Genomic DNA, 23,477 nt, shown 5'->3' on the forward strand with positions numbered 1-23,477 from the left:
CTTAAAGCAGCGTTATTCACAACAGCTGAAAAGAGGAAATGACCCAACTGACTATCAACAGGTGACTAAATACAGTCACTGCTTCCACTTTTCCCCCATGCCTTCCTGGTGGCTCAGCTGGTAAAGAATCTGTCTGCAATGCAGGAGATCTGGGTTCCATCCCTGGGTTGGGAAGACCCCCTGGAGAAGGGAAAAGCTACCCACTCAGTATTCTGGCCTGGAGAATTCCATGGACTGTACAGTCCATGGGGTCACAGAGTTGGACACGACTGAGCAACTTTCATTTTCATTTGCCGTGAAGTGATGGGACCAGATACCCATGTCAATATTTCTAGGAATGGGTAATTACATAGGCTAATGAGTGGGAGGAGTATTCCAGCTATTTTGGGGAAAGGATGGGGATTTCCAGGAATCGGACTTTCTGACCTTTATGGCCACGCCACCGGTGGGTTGCCGTTTAACTTGATGCTGTGTTCAGTTCAGTTGCTCAGTCGTGTCTGACTCTCTGCAACCCCACAGACTGAGCACACCAGGCCTCCCTGTCCATCACCAACTCCCGGAATTTACTCAAACTCATGTCTATTGAGTCAGTGATGCCATCCAACCATCTCATCCTCTGTTCCCCTTCTCCTCCCACCTTCAATCTTTCCCAGCATCAGGGTCTTTTCCTGATGAGTCAGTTCTTTGCATCAGGTGGCCAAAGGATTGGAGTTTCAGCTTCAGCATCAGTCCTTCCACTGAATATTCAGGACTGATTTCCTTTAGGATGGACTGGTTAGATCCCCTTGCTGTGTTACAATGATCATATTCTGAGGCTCAAGATCTTGCCATCATGTACCTGCTTGGTTCTAATCAGTTTACCTTATGTCCTCGGTCTATATCATTCTTTTAAAAGTTGTGCTCATGCAATGAAGAGTTGTTCAGTCATAACAAGGGATGATGTACTGATACATGTTACAATGTGGATGAACCTCAACATATTATCTAATGAAAGAAACCAGTGACAAAGAGCACATATTACATGGTTCCACTTATGTGAAATTTCCAAAATAGGTGAATCCACAGAGGCAGAAAACAGATAAGTGATTGCTAGGGGCTGGGGGAGAGGGTTTAGGGAGAATAACTGTTGATGGGTATCTTGGTCTTTGGGGGCTGCTGTAACAAGAAAGTCATCGAATGGTGGCTTCGAGACGATAGAAATTTATTTCTTATGGTTCTGGAGGCTGGAAGTCTAAGAACAAGGTGCTGGAAGATTTGGTGTCTGGTGAAAGCCTGCTTTCTCATAGAAGACTGTCTTCTATGTGTCCTCACAGGGCAGGAAGAGCAAGGGATCTCTCTGGGGTCTCTTTTATAAGGACAGAGATCCACTCTCAAAGGCCCTGCCTCCTCATATCATCAGGAGTATCAAGTTTCAACATATGAATTTGGTGAAGTGAAAGTCGCTCAGTCGTTTCCAACTCTATACAGTCCATGGAATTCTCCAGGCCAAATACTGGAGTGGGCAGCCTTGCCCTTTTCCAGGGGATCTTAGCAACGAAGGGATCGAACACCAGGTCTCCCAAATTCCAGGCAGATTCTTTACCAGCTGAGCCACAAGGGAAGCCCAAGAATACTGGAGCGAGTAGCCTATCCCTTCTCTAGCGGATCTTCCTGATCCATGGAGAGGTATTTATCCTTAGGGGCTTCCCAGATGGCTCAGTGGTAAAAGAATTCACCTGCCAAGGCAGGAGATGCATATTCCATCCCTGGGTTGGGAAGATCCCCTGAAGAAGGGAATGGCAACCCACTCCAGTATTCTTGCCTGGAGAATCCCATGGACAGAGCAGCCTGGTGGGCTACAGTCCATGGGGTCACAAAGAGTCAGACTCGACTTAGCAACTGAGCATACACACTTTCCCTTTGTCTGTAGAAATGGGTATAGGATTTTCTTTTTTGTTTGTTTTGGTCGAGCTATGCAGCGTGTGGAATTTTAGTTCCCTGCCCAAGTATTGAGCCTGGTCCTCAGCAGTGAAATCATGGAGGCCTAACCACTGCATTGCCATGGAATTCTGGGGATTTTCTTTCAAGAAGATGAAAATGTTTCGGATTTAGGAAGAAGTGGCGGTTGTACAACATTGTGAACATACCAAATGCCACTGCGTTGCACAATTTAAGTAGGTAATTTTATGTAATATAAATTTCACTGCAGTAGCAAGCAGTCATGTAGAGCTGAGGTCAGGAGCTGGCACCTGGCACTGCCAGACAGATGCTAAACGAAGCTCCATGGGAGCACAGATGGGAGCCAGCAGAGCAGATTGGCTGGACAGGAGGTGGATCAGGCATGCAGAGAGGGCAGAGGCCAGTGGGCAGACTAGAGCCACGGGTGGCCAGTGACTTGCCAGTTGGTTCTCCCAGCATCCTCTGCATCCCCATGAATGCCCTGTTCTCTGAACCCAAATGGATCTCTGCTTCTTACAACCCAACCGTTTCAGGCTAAGACAGCCTCTTTCCAGCAAAATCCTGGGGAGCTGCGTACTGGCCAATAGACCAGGCCAGGCCTGCAGGTCAGGGGTCACGGCCGCGTTGTCCCTCTGCACCCAGAGCCTAACAAAGCAGGTACTGGACTGATGTTAGCTGAATGAAGTCACTGAGTGGGCACTGAAATAATGATGATCAGGAGCTTTACAAAAGACGCCCCCAGCAATGGGATGGCCCCTGCCAGAATGTAAGGTCAGAGACCCAGAGATTACAGGCCTGGAAGCAGCCTGAGATCCGTCAGAACCCAGCCAGGGCAGCCAGGGCCGGCAGGACCACAGGGCCTGCCCCAGGCGTGTGGCTGCTTGAGCGGAAATCCGATCTGGCAGAAGAGCCGGCAGACAGGAAGGAGCATCTCCCACGGCTCTTGTTTAGAAGTGACGTCATCTTCCGGTGATTCCATTTGAGACAGAACCGGAGCTCCCCGTGGGCAATCCCTCCAGGAGTGGACCTCAGCTGCCTATCCCGCTCTGCCCACAGTCACTGTGGGAGAAGAATCTAGGGACGGTGTGGTTAATCATAGCAACCTCTGTCTCCATAGTGGTGACCGCTGGAGCACCTCCCAAAGCCCTCCGCCGTCCTCCAGCATCGTCGTGCCTGATCTTTTGTGCTGTGCATGCACAGGCCCGGAACTATAAGCATTGCCTTCTTACAAGTCTCTGACTCCAAACAGCTCTCTCTCTGGCCCTCCTTCCCTTCCTCTCTCCCTCCATCTCCTGATCACCCTTCTTTCTCTTCACAGTCTCCCTGGGCTCTTTCCTCCACTGAGTGCATGCCCTGCTCAGTTGCTCTAGTCCAGTCGGTCTCTGTGATTCCACAGACCATAACTCACTGGCATTTTTTGTCCATGGAATTTTACTGCCAAGAATACTGGAGTGGGTTGCCATGACCTCCTCCAGAGGATCCTCCCGGCCCTTTGATTGAACCGTGTCTCTTATGTCTCCTGCATTGCAGGAGGATTCTTTACCGCTGAGTCACTGGGGAAGCCCATCTTCACATTTAATTAACATCTTGAGTTGGACGGTTTAGCCTCACTCTGGTCAAGAACTCTAACCCAAGCTTCAAACCCACAGAGCTAACCATGTGTCAGGTCACGTGATAGCAGCTGGTACCCAAGACAGCTGCCCAGGCCACACGTCCCTCCTCCTCAAATCTGTTCCTCACCTTGTTCCCTCAACTCCTCAGTGAGAAATCTGGGTGCAGTCCTTGTCTCCTCCCCCTTTGCCACCTTCCCCTGCAATCAAGTCCGCAGCATGACTTAATTAGGCTCCTGAGTACTTCTCTTTTCCCCCTTGGCCAGAGCTCTTTTTATTCTTGACAGGGAAAATAAACTGAATAAGAAAACATCTTTTGCACATTGCCCTGTTATGCAACTAATTTACAGTTAGTTAGATACCAGAGGGAAAAAAAGTTCAGATAGGAGAGAAACCTCTGAAAACAAGCAGTGCCAAAGTGTTTCATCGTAAGCGGTAAGCCAGGGGAGGATACAGGTTTTGTGGGACCTGAAGCTGTGTATTTTGGGAGATCTGTCAAATGTCTGTGAAGATTCCTTCTTGCGTGCTTTATGCAGCAGGCTGAGCGGACCTGCAGTCCAGACTAGAGCAAAAGAACAGAGGCAGAGTGTCCTCCAGGAAACAAGAGTTCATTTAGAAAATTCCTTCTCTGGCATTCAGTTTTCCTGTTTGGGATTTTGTGTATAACAGAGTTCAGGGATGACCTTTAGGCGGTTGTGGGTCTCTTTCCTTGCCATAAGATGCTGGAGGAGTTGGAAGGATGCAGGTAAGTGAGAAGATAGATGGCTGTCCTGGAAGCACAGGCCCCTGGATGTTTCTGGAACGTTACTCCATCCACTCCAGGCCAGAATACTGGAGTGGGTTGCCATTTCCTCCTCCAGGGGATCTTCCCGACCCAGGGACTGAATTCACGTCTGTTGTGTCTCCTGCATTGGTAGGTGGGTTCGTCACCACTAGCACTGCCTGGGAAGCCCTTCATTCAAGTCAAGTCCAGCATTCCATCCACTCCACCCCCTGTGCTACATTGGCCAAAGGGCCTTCTCACCACTCTCCTCCTGACCCGGTGCCATCAGAACGATATCTATAAAGCTCAGATTTAACTCCTGCAGCCATGTAATAAAAAGATGCTTACTCCTTGGAAGGAGAGTTATGACCAACCTAGACAGCATATTAAAAAGCAGAGACATTACTTTGCCAATAAATGTCCACGTAGTCAAAGCTTTGGTTTTCCCAGGAGTCACATATGGATGTGAGAGTTGAACTATAAAGAAAGCTGAGGGCCAAAGAATTGATGCTTTTGAATTGTGGTGTTGGAGAAGACTCTTGAGAGTCCCTTGGACTGCAAGGAGATCCAACCACTCAATCCTAAAGGAAATCAGTCGTGAATGTTCGTTGGAAGGACTGATGCTGAAGCTGAAACTCCAGTACTTTGGCCACCTGATGCGAAGAACCAACTCATTTGAAAAGAGCCTGATGCTGGGAAAGATTGAGGGCAGGAGGAGAAGGGGATGACAGAGGATGAGATGATTGGATGGCATCACCGACTCAATGGACATAGTTTGAGTAAACTCTGAGAGTTGGTGATGGACAGGGAGGCCTGGTGTGCTGCGATTCCTGGGGTCACAAAGAGTCGGAGACGACTGAGCGACTGAACTGAACCCCTGCTTGAAGTGATCCAGGATTTTGATGCCAGTGTGCAAAAGCAAGTCCAGGCTCCCTGATCCAGCATCTTCACAGCCCTCCTTGTTTTGTCCCTGTTCCTCTCTCCTGGAGGTCCTCTGAGCAGGTGTCTCAGGCCCCTCACATCCTAGGAACAGTGGAGGACAGTTTGGCCCCTTCAGATCATCCATCTCGATGCCCCTGGGCCTTTGCACCTGCCACTCCCCAAATCCACAGCCTCATCCCTTTCCCTGTCTACTTGATAAACACCTGCCTCCTTTCCAAGAGGGTTCAAGGACCAGGATTGCATGCGCGTGTTCACGAGCATTTGCCATGTGCTGTGTGGGGCATGGTGGACCCAGGCCACTGCTGGCCTTCTGGAGCTGCCGCTTCTGGTCAGGAGGACACAGACTGAGGATGTGCAGCTCAATAAGTGCTGCCAGGGGACGTGTCAGGGACCTGCCCAGGATGGCCAGTGATCCCGTTGACAAGGACTGTCCTCACTTTAGGAGCAAAAGTCTCATGTCCTAGGAAATGGCTGGTCAAGAAGGAGGACCCACAAGAAAAGTCAGTGTTAAGCAGAAGAGATGGCAGGAGGATGCGGAGAGGTTTCCAGGTAGCTGACCCTGCCCTAGTGAAGGGGGAAGGGTTGCCTGAACAGGCAAGTTCGAGGAACAGAAGAAAGCCTTGTCTGACTAGGATGAGTCAACCTTTCTGGAATTACCCCTCTACCCTCATTTGCCACATCTAACCCCTAGAAAGGACCCTTCTCTCCTCTGAGGTCCTACAATGCATATGCATTTTAAATAGGCTTTTTGTTGTTTAAACTATACATCCAGGAAAGTCTAAAAAAATTAATGAAACGTGCATATAAGTGACTGCATAGCAGGACAAGAACATTAACTGCAAACAGTAAAGAAATGAAAGTTAGAAATACATCACATAGACATTTTTAAACTTATGACTTCACTTGCTAACTTTACCAATTTTCCTCTAAGTGACTTCAGGCCAGAGCCCATTGCCTAAGCCCACGTCTCTGGGGTTAGTAGCATGAATGTTGTAAACATTTGCAGGATGGGTGACACTTGAATTGTGCTTATTTGTTCCCAGAGCTCCTTTCAAGCACCCACTGAATTAGAACAGAATCAAAGCAAAGTTATTTTTATGTGACAAACAGAGAAGCGTTAATCCCAGGGATGTCAGTTTCCAAGGCTCCCTGAGACGCCAGGAGAGCAGAAGGCGGGAGATTCCCAAGGCCATGAGCATTTAGAGACAAAGGATGCTTGTGAGAGAAAAGAAAGTTATCAGGAGCTCAGGCTTTGCCAAAGAGTCTAGACCAAACTGAAATGACGTGGGGCTTTGTTCTCTCTCTTTGTCCTTGGACTCTAAGGCCCAGGAAGACAGAGAGCATTTTGGTCTTGTTCACCTCTGTGCCCTGAACTTCCAAGAGCAGTTGCATTTGGCAGCTTTGCTCAGCCTTCACCCACAGCAGTCACTTAAATAAAAGCTCCTTGCTCGAAGTGTGATCCATGAGCTGGGACCCCACCCAAGACCTATGGCTCAGAACCTGCATCTGAACTAGTTTTCTGTCCCATGAGTATTACCTTTTGAGAAGACCTGTTTTAAAGGACAGCCTAGGTTGGCTATAAAATCAATTAGCACTGAGGCTTCCTTGCCCACCTGGAAAATGTATCTTTCATCTGTGAATCCCCTGCTCAGGTGTTCTTTGTATGAGAAACTTCCCAGACATCTCCCCTGTTGCCATCACACCATCTGCCAGTCTGCCTTACGCTCACCCTTCTGTTGAGACATTTATCACACAGTGACTCAATTTGCTTTCCCTGCCTGTCTTGCCCACCAGATGGGTTGGCCAGACTGAAGTCCTTGAGACAAGAGAAGGAATCTTATTTTCCTTTGCATCCCAGGTTCAGTTCACACACTCAACTGATGAGTGATTTGCCTGGTGTGTGCTGGCCTGTGGGCTCTCTCTTTGAGTCCCTCGTCCTAGAATCCCAAACTTCACCAAGAGAAGTTTTCCCTCCTTCCTTCCTTCCTTCTTTTCTTCCAATGGAAATGTAGAAACTCAAGCAATATTCCTTTTGGTGGCCCAGCCTACCAAAATTACTTTTGTACTATCATAATTAGGTAGAACATCTATTCAAAGTGGATGAGCAAATTCCCAAGGTGACTCCTCAAAAGACAGCAGTAAGGAATGCCATGGCATTTTCAGGGAGGTCAGGATTCCGTAGCCTCTCCCAGATAGTGGGGAGAGTGGCCACTTCATCCATCCAGTAGTAACATTTTCTCATCCATGTGAACGTCTGAGGAAGTGATGACAAAATCTAGGGATTCAAATAGAACAGGATGTGTGTGATATCAGGCTTGGTGTTTATGCTGCAGTCCTTACTCAGATTGGCATCATGTACTGGGGCTATGAGCTCCTTGAAGACACCAGCTCTGCCTTGGACATCTGAGTGTGCCTTGGCACTTGACATAGCATCCAGCTCAGAAGAGACTCACAGAGATGCTCATCTCCATTGAAGACAGGTGGACACGTGGTTCCAAGTCAAGTCCAACTCTCTGTGTGCCCCGAACAAAGCACACAACCCACGCTTGACTGTTGTCTCTGTTACAAAGCGATGCAGTTAAAACAGCTGCGTCATCTCCGAGGTCACATGCCATGGATAGCACGAGAAAAAGAATTATGGCCATCTTCTTTGATTTGCTCACTTCTGCCTGAAGTGCTGGTGAAATTGCTGATAATTCATGTGAATTAGTAAGATGTTACCATTTTGATAACTGAAGTAGAGAATGATCACTAAATAACTCTTGTTCTTACTAGGGTTTTTTTTTTCATGGTTGTTCATCAAATTTAAAAGGAAACCCTCTTGGAAAAGTAAGATAGAAAAGATCTCCTTCAATACCTCATTCAGCAATGCAGGAGGATATCCTTTAAATCTCTCAAGAATGTCCCCCAAAGGGCTTTTTCTAAGTAATCCAGTGAATCTGAACACTGCTTTATAGACCAAAAGGTGCTCAAATCAGGTTGTGCTTCAAAGTTAGCCAGGCAACTTTGTTTTCTTAATACAACCCCATGTGAGGTGTTAACTAATGCACACAGTCTTTTTGTGTGTTATCCTTAAAAAAATGTCCCCTTTTCTGATTGATTCAGCCATGAACCAGTGCACATCGTGGGCAAGGTAATGGTGTCCTGGATTTCAGCCCCTAATGGCCTTCTTCACCAGATGCCTTTGTGCAGTGTGCAAACCTCACAACTGTGCATGGCAGCCCTGTTCTCAACTTCCCCCACAGATTCTGATTAAGGGATTTGGGTGAAGCTGTGATTAGATAGTTTGAGCAAGTTCTCCAGGTGAGTCAATACACTGGCATATTTGAGAACCACTACTTTATTATACATATACTCAGCAATCATATTTATATACAATGCATCTTTGCACTTAGTCATCAATGCTTTAGTATAGCTCTCTAGTAAATCAACCCTGAATATTCATTGGAAGGATTGATGCTCAGGCTGAAGCTCCAATACTTTGGCCACCTGATGTGAAGAGCTGACTCACTGGAAAAGACCCTGATGCTGGAAAGATTGAAGGTGGGAGGAGAAGGGAATGACAGAGGATGAGATGGTTGGATGGTATCACTGATTGAAGGACGTGAGTTTGAACAAACTCCGGGAGAGAGTGAAAGAGAAGTCTGGTGCGCTGCAGCTCATGGGATTGCAAACAGCTGAACATGACTTAGTGACTGAACAACGACAAAGTGCTTCCTACATGTAAAAGAAAATGAGTGTGGCTTTTGGTTGAGGCTATGATTTAGAAATTTTCTTATGTACTGTATAAAATACCTCTTGAGTCATTGCTGTAGCTAGGAAGCACCAACGTGGATCTCATTGGGACCGGACTCTTCTAAGAACTAAGCTGGCTCAATGAAGGAACCTGGCGTCAGCATGCACTCCAAGCCCTGGGCACATGCCCCCTGCCAAGAAGAGCCCCTCTCAGCTCAACTCCTGCGATGCCCTGCTCTGTACCTGTCTCTCTGGGCCAGCGGTTGCCTGGCGATAGGTCTGATGAAGCCTCCTGGGCAGAAGTCATCCCTAAACAGAAGGCCATGTGTGCTTCTCTGTCTTGATAGATGTTGCACTTGGACTTTCACAAAAGACTGTGGCCTGCTCTGGTAGCTGGGATGCCAGCAGCCAAGCCCTGGCCCCTCAGCCCCGCCCGTTGTGAGGAGCGGCAGCAGCTGCTGTGTGGACGATGAGCCTGCAGGAGCGTGGAGGGAGTCAGTAGCAGTGTGGACCCCCGGGGCCTCTGTTGGTAGCCAGTCAGGGAGTAATTAAAACGGCAGGGCTGAGGCCTGAGTGAGTTTCGCTGCCCATATGTTGCCAGAAACTCTGTGCTTTTGAGAGAAGATGAACACTGTGTATCTTCTCCTCCCAAGGAATGGGGTGACATGGCATGTCCCCACTGCCTCCCCAAGAGGAGATAAAAGAAGTCACCACATTCAGTTGGCGGTACTCACCCCCACCTGAATACGGCAGTAAACTCGTTATCTGTATTACATTTCGTCTGGAAAGAAGTCTGGAAGTTGTCATGATAAATGTTTTCAATCTTTTTTCTATCCTAAACATCTCATACCACTTTCCTACGAAAGATGCTTCGAACACTCTTTGGAAGGGAATTTTTACTTCACTTGGTAAATAGCTTGTCTGATGTCGGTTGATATCTCATTCATTCCCTTCAAAACATGAGACAGCATTCACTGAAATATACAAAGTTAAAGGATGCTACATGCACATGGACCACATATGCAGCTGGACAAGAACTAGCCTCCTAAGGCCCACTACTCAGCTGTGAGGCTGGGCAGCAGCTGGCTGATGGCAGGCGTGTCTTGCTGAGTTAGGGATGTGCCCACAGAGGATGGGCTGGGAGAGAGGCATAACCTGCAGAACTGGGGCCGTCACACCCCCACCATGGAGCACAGATCCTTGGCCTTATCCATCAGATTTTCATACCCAGAATTAAATCTGAAGTGCACTAAAAAAAAAAAAAATAGGAACCTTCGTCAGTAAGTTAAACACGGAATTACCACTCTCTCCACTTAGAAGTATAAATCCAAGAGAAGTGAAAACACATGTTCACACAACAACTTGTACACGAACATTCACGACAGCACTATTCACAATCGCCAAATGGTAGAAACAACCCAAGTGCCCATCCACTGATGAACGCACAGACAAAATGTGGTTCATCCACACAGTGGAATATTATTCGGTCATGAAAACAAATGAGGTCCTGACACATGCTACAATACAGATGAGCCTTGGAAACATGATGCTTGGTGAGAGAAGTGAGCCAGTTACAAAAAATATGTATGATGTGATTCCGCTTATGTGAAAAGTCCAGAAGGAGCAAATGTGCAGAAGCAGAAAGCAGATTGTGGTTGACAGGAAGCTTGGGAGATGGAGGGGTGAGAGTGACCGCCTTAATGGGGTGGGGTTTATTTGAGGGTGATGAAATGATCTGGAGCCAGGAAGTGGTGATGGTTGGGAAACATTATGAATATATTAAATGCCACTCAATTGTATGCTTTAAATGGCTGACATGGTGAATTTTATGTGGTGATTTTTGCAACCAAAAAGAAGGGAAAAGATAAAGCATAAGATGCACGGGCCCAAGGACAGTTGAGCCTCCACAGGAGGGGCTCAACTGTGGGGCTCAGCAGACGTGACAAATGTGCTTAATGGATGCAGGACTGAAGGACATTCTGCTGTTGACTTTTGGATCAGCCTTTTTTCCTTCCTTTTTTCTTTATTACTCTTTCCTTCTGTTTGTCCATTCATTCATCCACCCATCTACTCATCCTTCCATCTAGCCGCCCACTCATTCATCTCAGTTCTCCTCTCTAAAGGACTGACAGTGATGATAATTAGCTTGGTTACAATGTAACCCCACACCTTCCTGCAAATCCTTGGTCATAACCTCTCATTATCATAATTACTTGTTTGATCATCCAATCATCCATCTTGCCCACTAGAGACCAAGTCTATCTTAGTGCTTGCCTAAATCTAGGCCCTAGCAGAGTGTCCAGCACAAATTGGCACTCACCAATGACGAACTGCAAGGAGATCAAATTAGTAAATGCTAAAGGAAATCAACCCTGAATATTCACTGGAAGGACTGATGCTGAAGCTCCAGTACTTTGACCACCTAATGTGAAGAGCCGACTCACTGGAAAAGACCCTGATCCTGGGGAAGATTGAGGGCAGGAGAAGGGGGAGACATAGAATGAGACTGTTGGATTGTATCACTAACTCAATGGACATGAGTTTGAGCAAACTCCAGGAGATAGTGAAAGACAGGGAAACCTGGCATGCTGCAGTCCATGGAGTAGCAAAGACTCGGACATGACCAAGTGACTGAACAACAGCAACGATGAACCAATGGTGTGATGACCACATGAAGTCTGGTCATCCCTCTGTGAGCTCCAGATGCACCCCCCCCCATCCTGTTCAGTGATCGACACACACACACAGCTGACCTCTGTGTGGTCCGCTTCCTTCTAATCTCCCTACACCCAATCCTCGCCGGCTTTCACAGCTTTCCTCCAGGCAGGTATAATTAAACTGTAGTTACTAAGTCACTCCTTGAGATTCAGATCAAGATCACCTTGACTGGGATTTTGCGTGCTAGCAATAACATCTAACACACATTTAACAAAATGTTCTTTAGTTTCCCTGTATTGAGTCCAAAAAAAAAAAAAAGAAGGAAAGAGAGAAAGGAAAGGAAGGAAGGAAGAAAGATACAAAGATACAAAAACACCATCCTGCTCCATTACTTAGGAACAAGAAGTGTTTCCATTTAATGTTATCCAAATGATATGCCATCAGCACATCACTGGGGAGATTGTTAGGATGCCAGTTTTCAGGTCTCACTCTGGACCTACTGAGTCAGAAAAGCTGAGGAAGGACCCAGTGTCTCATGTCCCAAAAGCCCTCCAGATATATTCTGATGGCATGCTCAAGTTGGAGAACCACTGGTTTCGGGCAATGATTCCTGATTTTGGACACTTATTGGAACCACATGAGGAATTCTAAAAAGTAAGTCCCCTGGAGACTGGTGTGACCCAGGACCAAGACCCTCTGCTTCAAGATGACGAACCTTGGCCCATGGCTTGCATCTTGGTAGAGAAATTGCTGATATAGTGCTGGATCACAGTCAAAAATGAGAATTATTGACTCAGGAGAGGACCTAAAAATGATCTCATTATCAAATGAGAAGACCGAGGGCCAGATAGGTTAATTAACTGTCTAAGGTCCTGTTGCTTGCATGTGAGCCCAGGACTCTGGCATTTCCCAGGTCAACACTTTCTTGTTGCGAGCTGATCCATTTCACCCAAGCTGCTTTGAACCTCAGCCTCTGCCCTTTGCTTGAGGACAGAGACGCTTTCTGAATGCCTTTCACTCAGCCCCCGTGTCGGGTGGGCCTTGTTCCACGGGCGTCCACCTGCTGCTTGAGCTGATGGCTCTGCATCGCCACATCCCACACTCAGCACTCCTGGCTTCTCCTCATCCCACCTGAGCGTCCTTCTCAGGTCAGCCTCCTCCGGGAGCTCTCAGTGGACATCTCCTGCATCCAGCTCATGCCCTTCGCCCTTCCAGAACACCTCCCAGCTCACCCTTTCTGCAGCTGTGCTCCCCACTGGGACCAATTTTCTGTGCACATCCTTTCCTCCAGAGTGAAAGCGAACACACGGGTGTCAGACAGGCTGAGGGGCCCAGAAATGGGGCACCTGTGAGCTGACCCATGACGTCTGAGCCATTAGAGATGACCTGAGGCGTCCACAACTATTCCTGTAGCCCCACCCAGCATGGCCCGTTTGAGCAGCTGCCTCTTCTGGATGGCACTTCAGTAAGTTCTATAACGGTGCTTCCCCATGCTGGTCTTTTATGAACCCACTTACTTTACCAAATGTCCCCCTCACCCCCGGAGCTGCCCCATCCTCTCTCTGAGACAGCTGTGTCTCCGTCTACCCCCTGCCGGCACTCCCATCTCTTCCTGCAACATCTTCTGACTGTCCTTGCCTCTCCTCTAGGACAGCGCAGGAAAGGTCCCTAAATTCTACGAGCTGTGGGAGACTCTCACTCAGATTTCCCCTTTGCCTGCTCCAGTATCACTGACCTTGAAGTGAAGTGAAGTCAAATTTGCTCAGTCATGTCCGACTCTTTGCAATCCCATGGACTATACAGTCCTTGGAATTCTCCAGGCCAGAATACTGAAGTGGGTAACGTTTCCCTTCTCCAGGGTATCTTCCCAACCCAGGGATTGAACTCAGGTCTCCCGCATTGCAGGCGGATTCTTTACCAACTGAGCCACAAAGGAAGCGCAAGAATACTACAGTGGGTAGCCTATCCCTTCTCCAGCAGATATTCCCAGCCCAGGAATAGAACCCGGGTCTCCTGCATTGCAGGTGGATTCTTCACCAACTGAACTATCAGGGAAACCCATCACTGACCTTAAACAACTTTTTTTTTTTAACCTCTGTCAGAACAAAGATGCTAAGTTGTGACCATGAACTGTTGTTCTCAAACAATTCTCACCCCAAACTGTGAGTATCTTTCTCACAAAGGTACATGTTACATGGTTGCTACATAAGGAAGACGGAATAGCTACTGTGTCCTGGGAGAAAGTCGTGTGCCTCCCAGTGGTGTTAGCTTGCTGTTTAATGCTGCTGCTGAAGAAGAGAGACGCGTCTGTCTCTAAGTCCTAAAACTAAACACGGAGTTATGATTAGAAATCATTATTGTCATTCACTTTCAGTCCCAAGACAGGTTCTAAAGGTGTTGGAACAGTTTACATCACCCCATATCTTAGGTTCTAACTGTTGTCGTTATTCGGTCGCTAAGTCATGTCCGACTCTTTGTGACTCCCTGGACTGCAGAATATCAGGCTTCTACCATTTTTCAATACCAGGAACCAAGCCTCCTTGGAAATGCCATTCCAAGCCTGCAGCAGGAAATACCAAGATGAATGTGAGCATTTTGCAGAGCCAGAGGGTAAGGAAGCAACAAAATAATAAATTTATGTCAAAGAGCCACAAGAACCAAGTGAAAGAGCTCCCTATAGCCAAAGTTGGAGCAATTCAAACAAGAAAATAAAGTGAAAGCTGCCCAGTCGTGTCCAACTCTTTGTGACCCCCACGGACTTCTCCATAGAATTCTCTAGGCCAGATCCTGGAGTGGGTAGCCTTTCCCTTCTCCCAGGGATCTCCCCAACCCAGAGATTGAACCCAGGTCTAAGTAACTTTGAATTATAATCCAAAGTAGATGATAAATACCCATGAATCCATGCTGATATAAATGATTTAATTAATAAGTAAATGGAGGAGAAGACACAAATTTCCTGTCCATAAGAATTCTGCAAAATTATGTACATACCCCATCCTGTAGCAGGGAGGTATAACACCACACGTCTTGGGGGTGGGCTCCCAAGGTGACACCCTTCAGGGGGACGGTCTGAGAGGCAGCAGCTGCAGCCAGCTCTGGGTCCTCGCACACCTGGCTGCTGCGGAAACTGCCCTATTCAGTGCCTACTGCGGGCAGTGGAGGCGGTTTTCCCATCTGATCAGCTCTTAGGATGGGTTTGTCCATGATTCCTGGAAACTTGGCCTCCTTGTGTCCTCCTCCTCCTACCTAATGTATTTTTAATTTTACTCAAATATAGTTGATTTAGTTTTCAACTTCATTTTTTAATTGGTGGAAAATTGCTTTACAGTTTTGTGTTGGTGTCTGCTGTACAACATGAACTAGTCACAATTAAATATACAATATATATATATCTCGTCCCTCCTGAGCTTCCCTCCCCTCCCTACATGCCACCCCTCTAGGTCATCACAGAGTGCCAGGCTGAGCTCCCTGTGTTATCTAGCAACTTCCCACTATTTTACACGTGACTGTATATATCTTTCAGTGCTTGAAGTATAGTTGATTTACAATGTGTTCATTTGTGTTAATTTCCACTGTACAGCAAAGTGAGTCAGCTATAATATATGTGTGTATATATACACACACACATATATATACACACATATATATACACACATATATTATGTGTATATATACACACACATATATATACATATACTCCTTTTTCATATACTTTTCCATTATTTTATCACAGGATATTGGATATAGTTCCCTGAGCTATACAGTAGGAGCTTACTGTTTATCCATCCTATATATCCTAATATCTTTTACATAAATTTCTTTTATTTAATAAGTTAAAGGCATTTTCTGTCACATTTCACTAACAGCATTGATACATTCAGCAAGGAAAGTTTGGGTGCAGGAGGTACAATGGCATACTTGAAGGAAAGATGAGCCCAGAAATTAATACAAATACAGCAGGAAATGTAGCCTATTATTGACTATAGAAGTAATTTGGGTGTCTGTGTTTTAAAATAGGATAAAATAAAAAGTGTTATGGATAATAATAAAACTTTAGGGTTTTTAAGGGGCATAAGTATGACAAAATTCTTGCCATAATTTGAGATAGGATAGAGTGAATTACTGTAGAATTTTCTAGGAAAAAAAACTTATGGTTAAGTGAAAACTTTATTGGCAATCACTAGGTTAATAAAAATATAAATATGACTCATCAATAGAGGGGAAAAAGAGAAAGGTGACTATAGAAAACTTCATTAATTCAGTAAAAAGAAGAAAAAGACAAAAATGAAAAGAGGAAAGAAGGTAAGTAGAAAATCAACATAAGATGGGAGAAATTAGTCTAAACATATAATCTCAACAAACATAAATGGATTAGACTTGTCAGTTAAAAGATAGGGATTGGCAGGTAAAAGCATTTTAAATTGTAGCTAATACTACTTAAACACAAGGAAACATAAAACTGCACAGAAATGTTTAAATAAAAAGATAGGAAAAGATGTGCCTTACAAACGTTGCAATAAAAGGATAGCAATATTACTATTAGATGAAAGAGAATTTTAAGTAAAAAGCAGGACTTCCTTCATGGCTCAGAGGTAAAGAATCTGCCTGCAGAGAAGGCGATGGCCACCCCCCTCCAGTACTCTTGCTTTGAAAAATCCCATGGACGGAGGAGCCTGGTGGGCTGCAGTCCATCCAGTTGTGAAGAGTCGGACGCGACTGAGCGACTTCCCTTTCACTTTTCACTTTCATGCTTTGGAGAAGGAAATGGCAACCCACTCCAGTGTTCTTGCCTGGAGAATCCCAGGGACGGGGGAGCCTGGTGGGCTGCCGTCTATGGGGTCGCACAGAGTTGGACACGACTGAAGTGACTTAGCAGCAGCAGCAGCCGATGCAGGAGACATAGGTTCGATCCCTGTCTGGGAATATCCCACAGGTTGCGGGGCAATTAAGTCCATGCATTGCAACTATTGAGCCTGTGCTCCAGAGCCCACGTGCTGCAGCTACCGAATCCCACATGTCCCAGAGCCTGTGCTCCACAGCAAGAGACGTGAGTGTGGTGGGAAGCCTGCAGACTGCAACAGACTACAAGACTACAACTGGGAGAGTAGCCCCCGCTTGCCACAACTAGAGACCAGACCATGCGGCACAAAGACCCAGCACAGCCAATAAATAAAAAATCAACAAATATGTTTTATTCATAAAAAGTAAAGTAGAAAAATATTAGGGGGAATGAAGAAGGACACTATATATTACTAAATATATTACTCTATATTGCTAATAGGAACAACTCAATCAGAAGAATCACGTATTTGAATGCCTTAACCATGCCGCTTCAAAATATACTGAACTTTAAACCTTGAGAGAGAATTCAACACTTCTGTATTAGAAATTGGCCTTCAGCATGCAAGATAAAAATTACAACCAATAAAATTAAAATGGACAGAATTTATATAAAATCTCCCATGACTCCAAACATACAGTAGATATTATTTTCAAGAACACAACAAAGATTTTATAGACTTGATTATGCATTAAATTGCAAAAAAATTTATAAAAAATTTCAGAGAATCAATAAAATGCAAATCATGTTTGCTAAGCATAAAACAATAAAACTGGAAACTAACAATAAAAGAAAAAAAAACAATAAAAGACCTTTGTAGATAACACTTTTTCCTCCCCAGAAATGGGGACACTTGAACATACGTTTATTAATAACTCATGGATTATGGATAAATTCACAGTGAAAATTATAGAGTATCTAAAACTGAATAGCATGAAAATACTATATATTGCAAAACTTGAAGGATATAGCTAAATTGGTACTTGGGGTTTAAATTATAGCCTTGATGCATTTATTAAAAATAGAGTTCTTAAACAAATGAGTTTTGTTTCAAGTTAACAGGAAAGGCACTCAAGCCTAAAAATATAAAAAGAACATAAAAATGGATATTAATAAGATGAAAAATAAACAATAAAAAGAATCAATAGAATCAAAAGCCAATTGATTAAAAAGTCAGTAAAATAACACTGATCATTTAAAAAGGGAAAAAGAGATACGAAAACAAGCAGGGAATAAAAATGGGGTTAGAATGATGGCATAGTGGACTGGATTTATTTAGAAACCATGAGAGTGCTGCATGCAACTTTATACCAACAGATCTGATGACAGTAAAAATACAAAGATTTCCAGAAGAATACAATTAAACATAGAACTCAGAATACCTTTCACAGTGTCACATTGTAAAGCAAAATCCAGAAAGACAAAAAAACACAGAAAGGAAGACACATGGTTCCTGGTCTCTCATCACCTCACAGAGCACCACACTGGGGGCTGCTGACGCCACTGGACACCTGGAGCTTTCCTCTCCAGCGAGGGCACTGGTTCTCCTAGTGATATCTTGTGTGGAGCGAAAGCAAGAAGCATCAGGTGTGTGAGGTATAAACAGAGAAGGCTTGGGTGCCAGGCTCTTAGGGAGGCAAAACAGCTGGACGGGAGTTTTGGGGGATGCACCTGGTACTCAAGGGGAAATTTGTCTAGCAGCCACAGCCCACGCCCCACCATGCCCCCACCCCCGCGCCCACCACCCCGCCCTGACCACCACCAGAGAATGAATGCCACCCCCTGGGGAGATGACCTTGAAGCAATACCTCTCCCAGAGAAAGGAAGAGCATCTCTCTGTTGTTCTGTCTCCTGGGTCTTTGAGGCCATCTTGCTTGCTTCTTTGTTGCCAACACCAAATCACAAGGGAATAGAAATTCTTTTTTTCTTTTTAATATTTATTTATTTGGCTGTGCCAGGTCCCAGTTTTGGCACTCAGGATCTTCACTGCAGTATGTGGGATTCTGTTTTCAGTTGTGACATGTGGGATCTAGGTCTCCTACCAGGGACTGAACCCTGGCCCCTTGCATTGGGAGCATGGAGTCTCAGCCACTGGACGACTAGGGAAGTCCTAGGAATTTTTGTTAAAATGAAATACATTAAAAAAAACAATGTACTGGTTGGAAATCAAAAGATTTCTGTTTTAAAAGACAGCAGAATCCAATGTTTCAATGGTACACTTTGCCACACGTTCAATGGAATATTACTCAGCTATTAAAAAGAATGCATTTGAATAAGTTCTAGTGAGGTGGATGAAACTGGAGCCTGTTATGCAGAGTGAGGTAAGTCAGAAAGAAAAACACCAATACAGTATATTAACACATATATATGGAATTTAGAAAGATGGTAACGATGACCCTATATGCGAGACAGCAAAAGAGAAACAGTTGTAAATAGCAGACTTTTGGACTCTGTGGGAGAAGACAAGGGTGGGATGATTTAAGAGAATAGCATTGATACATGTATATTCAGTTCAGTTCAGTTCAGTCACTCAGTCATGTCTGACTCTTTGCGATTCCACGAATCACAACACACCAGGCCTCCCTGTCCATCACCAACTCCCGGAATTCACTCAAACTCATATCCATTGAGTCGGTGATGCCATCCAGCTATCTCATCCTCTGTCGTCCCCTTCTCCTCCTGCCCCCAATCCCTCCCAACATCAGGGGCTTTTCCAATGAGTCAACTCTTCGCATCAGGTGGCCAAAATATTGAGTTTCAGCCTCAACATCAGTCCTTCCAATGAACACCCAGGACTGATCTCCTTTAGGATGGACTGGTTGGATCTCCTTGCAGTCCAAGGGACTCTCAAGAGTCTTCTCCAACACCCCAGTTCAAAAGCATCAATTCTTTGGCTCTCAGCTTTCTTCACAGTCCAACTCTCACATCCATACATGACCACTGGAAAAACCATAGCCTTGACTAGACAGACCTTTGTTGGCAAAGTAATATCTCTGCTTTTAAATATGTATATGTATATTACCATATGTGAAATAGATCGCCTGTCCAGGTTTGATGTATGAGACCAGGTTCTCAGGGCTAGTGCACTGGGATGACCCTGAGGGATGGGATGGGGAGGGAGGTGGGAGGGAGCGTCAGGATGGGGAACACATGTACACCTATGGCTGATTCATGTCAATGTATGGCAAAAACCACTACAACATTGTAAAGTAATGAGCCTCCAATTAAAATAAATAAATTAATTTTAAAATACCTATTTTAAACAACAGTTTAAGAGACTGAAAAAACAAGAAAATCCTCCAAATCCACTTGAAAAATTGACAGGAATCCTTTTCACCAGCTGGACCAGGGAGTAGAAAGAAAAGATGGACCACTCTCATTTATTAAGCTATGATCATTTTAAACAAAAATTTGGCAAATCAAACTCTACAGTGTATAAAAAAACATAATGCAGATTTAGTCCAGGAATATATATTTCAAAAGAGGAGAATGTATTATTGAAGTACATTCATGTTAAAAGAATAATAGGAAAGCAAAGGAAAATCCAAAAAGAAGTACCTAGGACGGTCACAAAGTAACACACACTTGTGATTTTAAAACTCTCATGGAACTGGGAATAAGAAGAAACTTTAAAAGCCTATAGCTCTACTAATCCTAATGCGTTTGGACTGGGATTAATCCTAACTAACCATTAGGATGGTCTCTAGACGCATCAGCACTGAAGTCCAGAACAAAGGAAAAGTACCCTTTATCATCACCATTCAAAAATGGACTCTGGCGCCTAGCAAAAGAAATAAGAAGTATAGGGTTTGGAAAGGAAGACAAAGCACTATATTCATTTGCATATAATAGTTTATTAAAAAATAATTCTTAAGAGAAGGTCCAGATAAGCCATGGAGGTTAATAGGAGAGTTTGGCAAAATTTCAAGACAATTAGTGTTTAAAAGACAGCAACAACCCTATTACCAGTAGCAACATTAGAACGTGTAATAGAAAATAGAAAATCTCCAGGCTGCTGCTTCTGGCCACAGGGAGGAAGTGGTCAGAACAGCTTTCCTGCAGTAGACAACTAGAGACTTGGACAAAATACAGAACATAGCTGTCAGACTGGACAGCTCAGAATGTAGCAACCGAGCCCTGAGGAAGGGGTAGCCAGCGAGGCGACCCTGTCATCACCGGGGCTCCTTCCCAGGACCGAGGTCATGGAGGGGAGACTCCAGCAGAACCTGCTACTCTGGCAGAGCCAAGAAGCCACTGCAAAATAATGAGAACTTGTGAGCTAGGGTCCTGAGAGGGAGGAGCTACCCAGTAATGAGGCACAGAAATCTGTGTAGGCATCCCTCTGAGTCTTTGACTGAAAATCAGACTTTTTTTTAGAGATTACTTTTTTAATGTGAACCAGTTTTAAAGTCCTTATTGAATTTGTTACAATATTGCTTCTGTTTTATGTGTTGCTTTTTAGGCCAACAGGCATGTGGAATTTTTAGCTGCCTGACCAAGGATCGAACTGGCACGCCTTGCATTGGAAGGCGAAGTTTTAAGCACTGGACTGCTAGGATGGCCTAGACTTTTTTTTTTTTTTTTAAATGAAACATAGTTGAAGGTTTAGTTTTGAGTATGTGTGCTCAGTCACTCAGTTGTGTCTGACCCTTTGCAACTGCATGGACTATGGCCCACCAGGCTCTTCTGTTGATGGGATTTTCCAGGCAAGACTACTGGAGTGGTTTGCCATTTCTTCCTCCAAGGGATCCTCCTGACCCAGGGATCAAACTCACATCTCTTGTGACTCCTGCATTGGCAGGTGGATTCTTAACTGCTGGGCCACCGGGAAAGCCCATTTTAGGGCATAGACACAGACATAAATGTTTACACTTAAGTGTTAATAAAAAGATCAAGCATCAGTGACCTAGTGCCCCAGCCTAAGGATGAGACGCTGATACAGGTAATCCCACATGCAACGTTTACACTTTTTGTTCTGACTTTAAATTATTCGATGGCCACTCAGAGAAGAGCTGAAACAATCTCATACTGAGGGCCTTCTTGGGGTCCCCCTCTCACGTGGCTTCTTACAAGTCAGCAAAGCCAGGAATCGCTGGAAGATTTTCCAAAATTAATCCACTCCCAGATTTTGTATCCAGAAATTTCATATTTTTCCTAATGTGAGAGATGCCAGCAAAGGTGTGCCCTCATTCTTTACGCTCACAAGTTTCTCTGCAGTGAGTTTTCACAGTTTATGGAATGTGGGGAAATAGGAGGCTTGCCAGTCCTGTGACATTCAGTGGGACATTCTCTCCAGGATAAATCCTCATGGCTGTTAGGCATCCAAGGCTTTCTCATGGTAATTGCACTGAGTCTCTTCACCTTCTGCTCAGTACTGCAAATGCCTGTGTTATAGGGTTTTCCACGTTCCTTACATGAGTGTTCCTCTGTAGCGATTCCTCATGTCTGTTCTGAGGAGGAGCATTCCTGAAGGCACGTGTGTAGGTGGAAACTTCAAGAGGCTGGATGAGAATGATTTCTGAAAAAGAACAGTTTCCAAGTAGTGATTAAAAAAAAAAAATGTCTCAACACTTACACAAGGCCATGTGTGTTAGTTGCTCAGTTAGTTCAGTCGCTCAGTCGTGTCCGACTCTTTGCGACCCCATGAATCACAGCAGCCCACTAGGCCTCCCTGTCCATCACCAACTCCCGGAGTTCACTCAAACTCACGTCCATCGAGTCAGTGATGCCATCCAGCCATCTCATCCTCTGTTGTCCCCTTCTCCTCCTGCCCCCAATCCCTCCCAGCATCAGTTTTCCAATGAGTCAAATCTTCGCATGAGGTGGCCAAAGTACTGGAGTTTCAGCTTCATTTGCTCAGTCATGTCCAACTCTCTGCGACTCCATGAACTGTAGCCCACCACTCTCTTGTGTCCATGGGATTCTCCAGGCAAGAATACTAGAGTGGGTTGCCATGCCCTCTTCCAGGGGATCTTCCTGACCAGGGATTGAAATCAGGTTTCCCACATTGCAGGCGGATTCTTTACCATCTGAGCCACCAGGGAAGCCCAAGAATACTGGAGCAGGTAGCCTATCCCTTCTCCAGGGGATCTTCCTGACCCAGGAATTGAACCAGGGTCTCCTACATTGCAGGCAGATTCTTTACCAAATGAGCTACCAGGGAAGCCCCAAGTGGGTGCTTAGCCAAAATCAAAGGGACTTTACTGGGAGTAGAGTGGAGTGGGAGCTGGTCCCACTCCAAAGCCAGGAGCCTGGGGCCAAGGACTATTCAAGTTTCCTTTAGCCAGAGTTGAGAGGCTTTGTTGAATTTATGGGGAATCCAAGAGAGACTTTGGAGAAGCCAGGTCTATCTTACACAGGATATAAGACAGAAAACCTACCAGACAACAGTGTTCCCAGGAAGTCCCTGAGGGGACATGAGCCATCAGTGCAGTAAGAGGTGTGCTGCCTGGCGGCGGGGTGGGGTCCAGGAACACTGAGAGGCACAGAGGTAATTCTCCTCCATTTACCTGTGTTGGTGATGGGAGATGCCTTTAGACCTGGGTTCACTGACAGCAGTGGGAACCACAGAAACCAAAATAATAGATGAAGTGGCAGCACCCAATCACCAGAAGTCGGGTGCATTGTTATCACGATTGGTGAGGCTGGGAAGCGAGCCAGAAGGGTCAGACTGAGATATTTATTTCAACATGGCTTCCCAAGGGGAAAGTAAGCAGGCAGACAGCAAGGGTGACGCCAATCTCTGCAAAAAGAAGAATCAAAAATGATCATTAGGAGTCTGGAGGAAATCCCCAGTATGAGGTCAGATTCTTCTCTGAGGACCCAGTTTTGGGGACCAGAACCCAGTGACTTAGGGAGAAGCTGGCATTTTCACAACATTCTCATGAGTTGAGTACTTTACTTATCCCCATTTTACTGATGAGGAAACTGAGGCCGGTTGAAATTAATTTGTCTAAGAATTACAAGCTAGGAAATGGCACCACCGACCCAC

This window comes from Bos mutus, chromosome 3 (genome assembly GCF_027580195.1).
Source record: "Bos mutus isolate GX-2022 chromosome 3, NWIPB_WYAK_1.1, whole genome shotgun sequence".
NCBI classification, from domain to species: Eukaryota; Metazoa; Chordata; class Mammalia; order Artiodactyla; family Bovidae; genus Bos; species Bos mutus.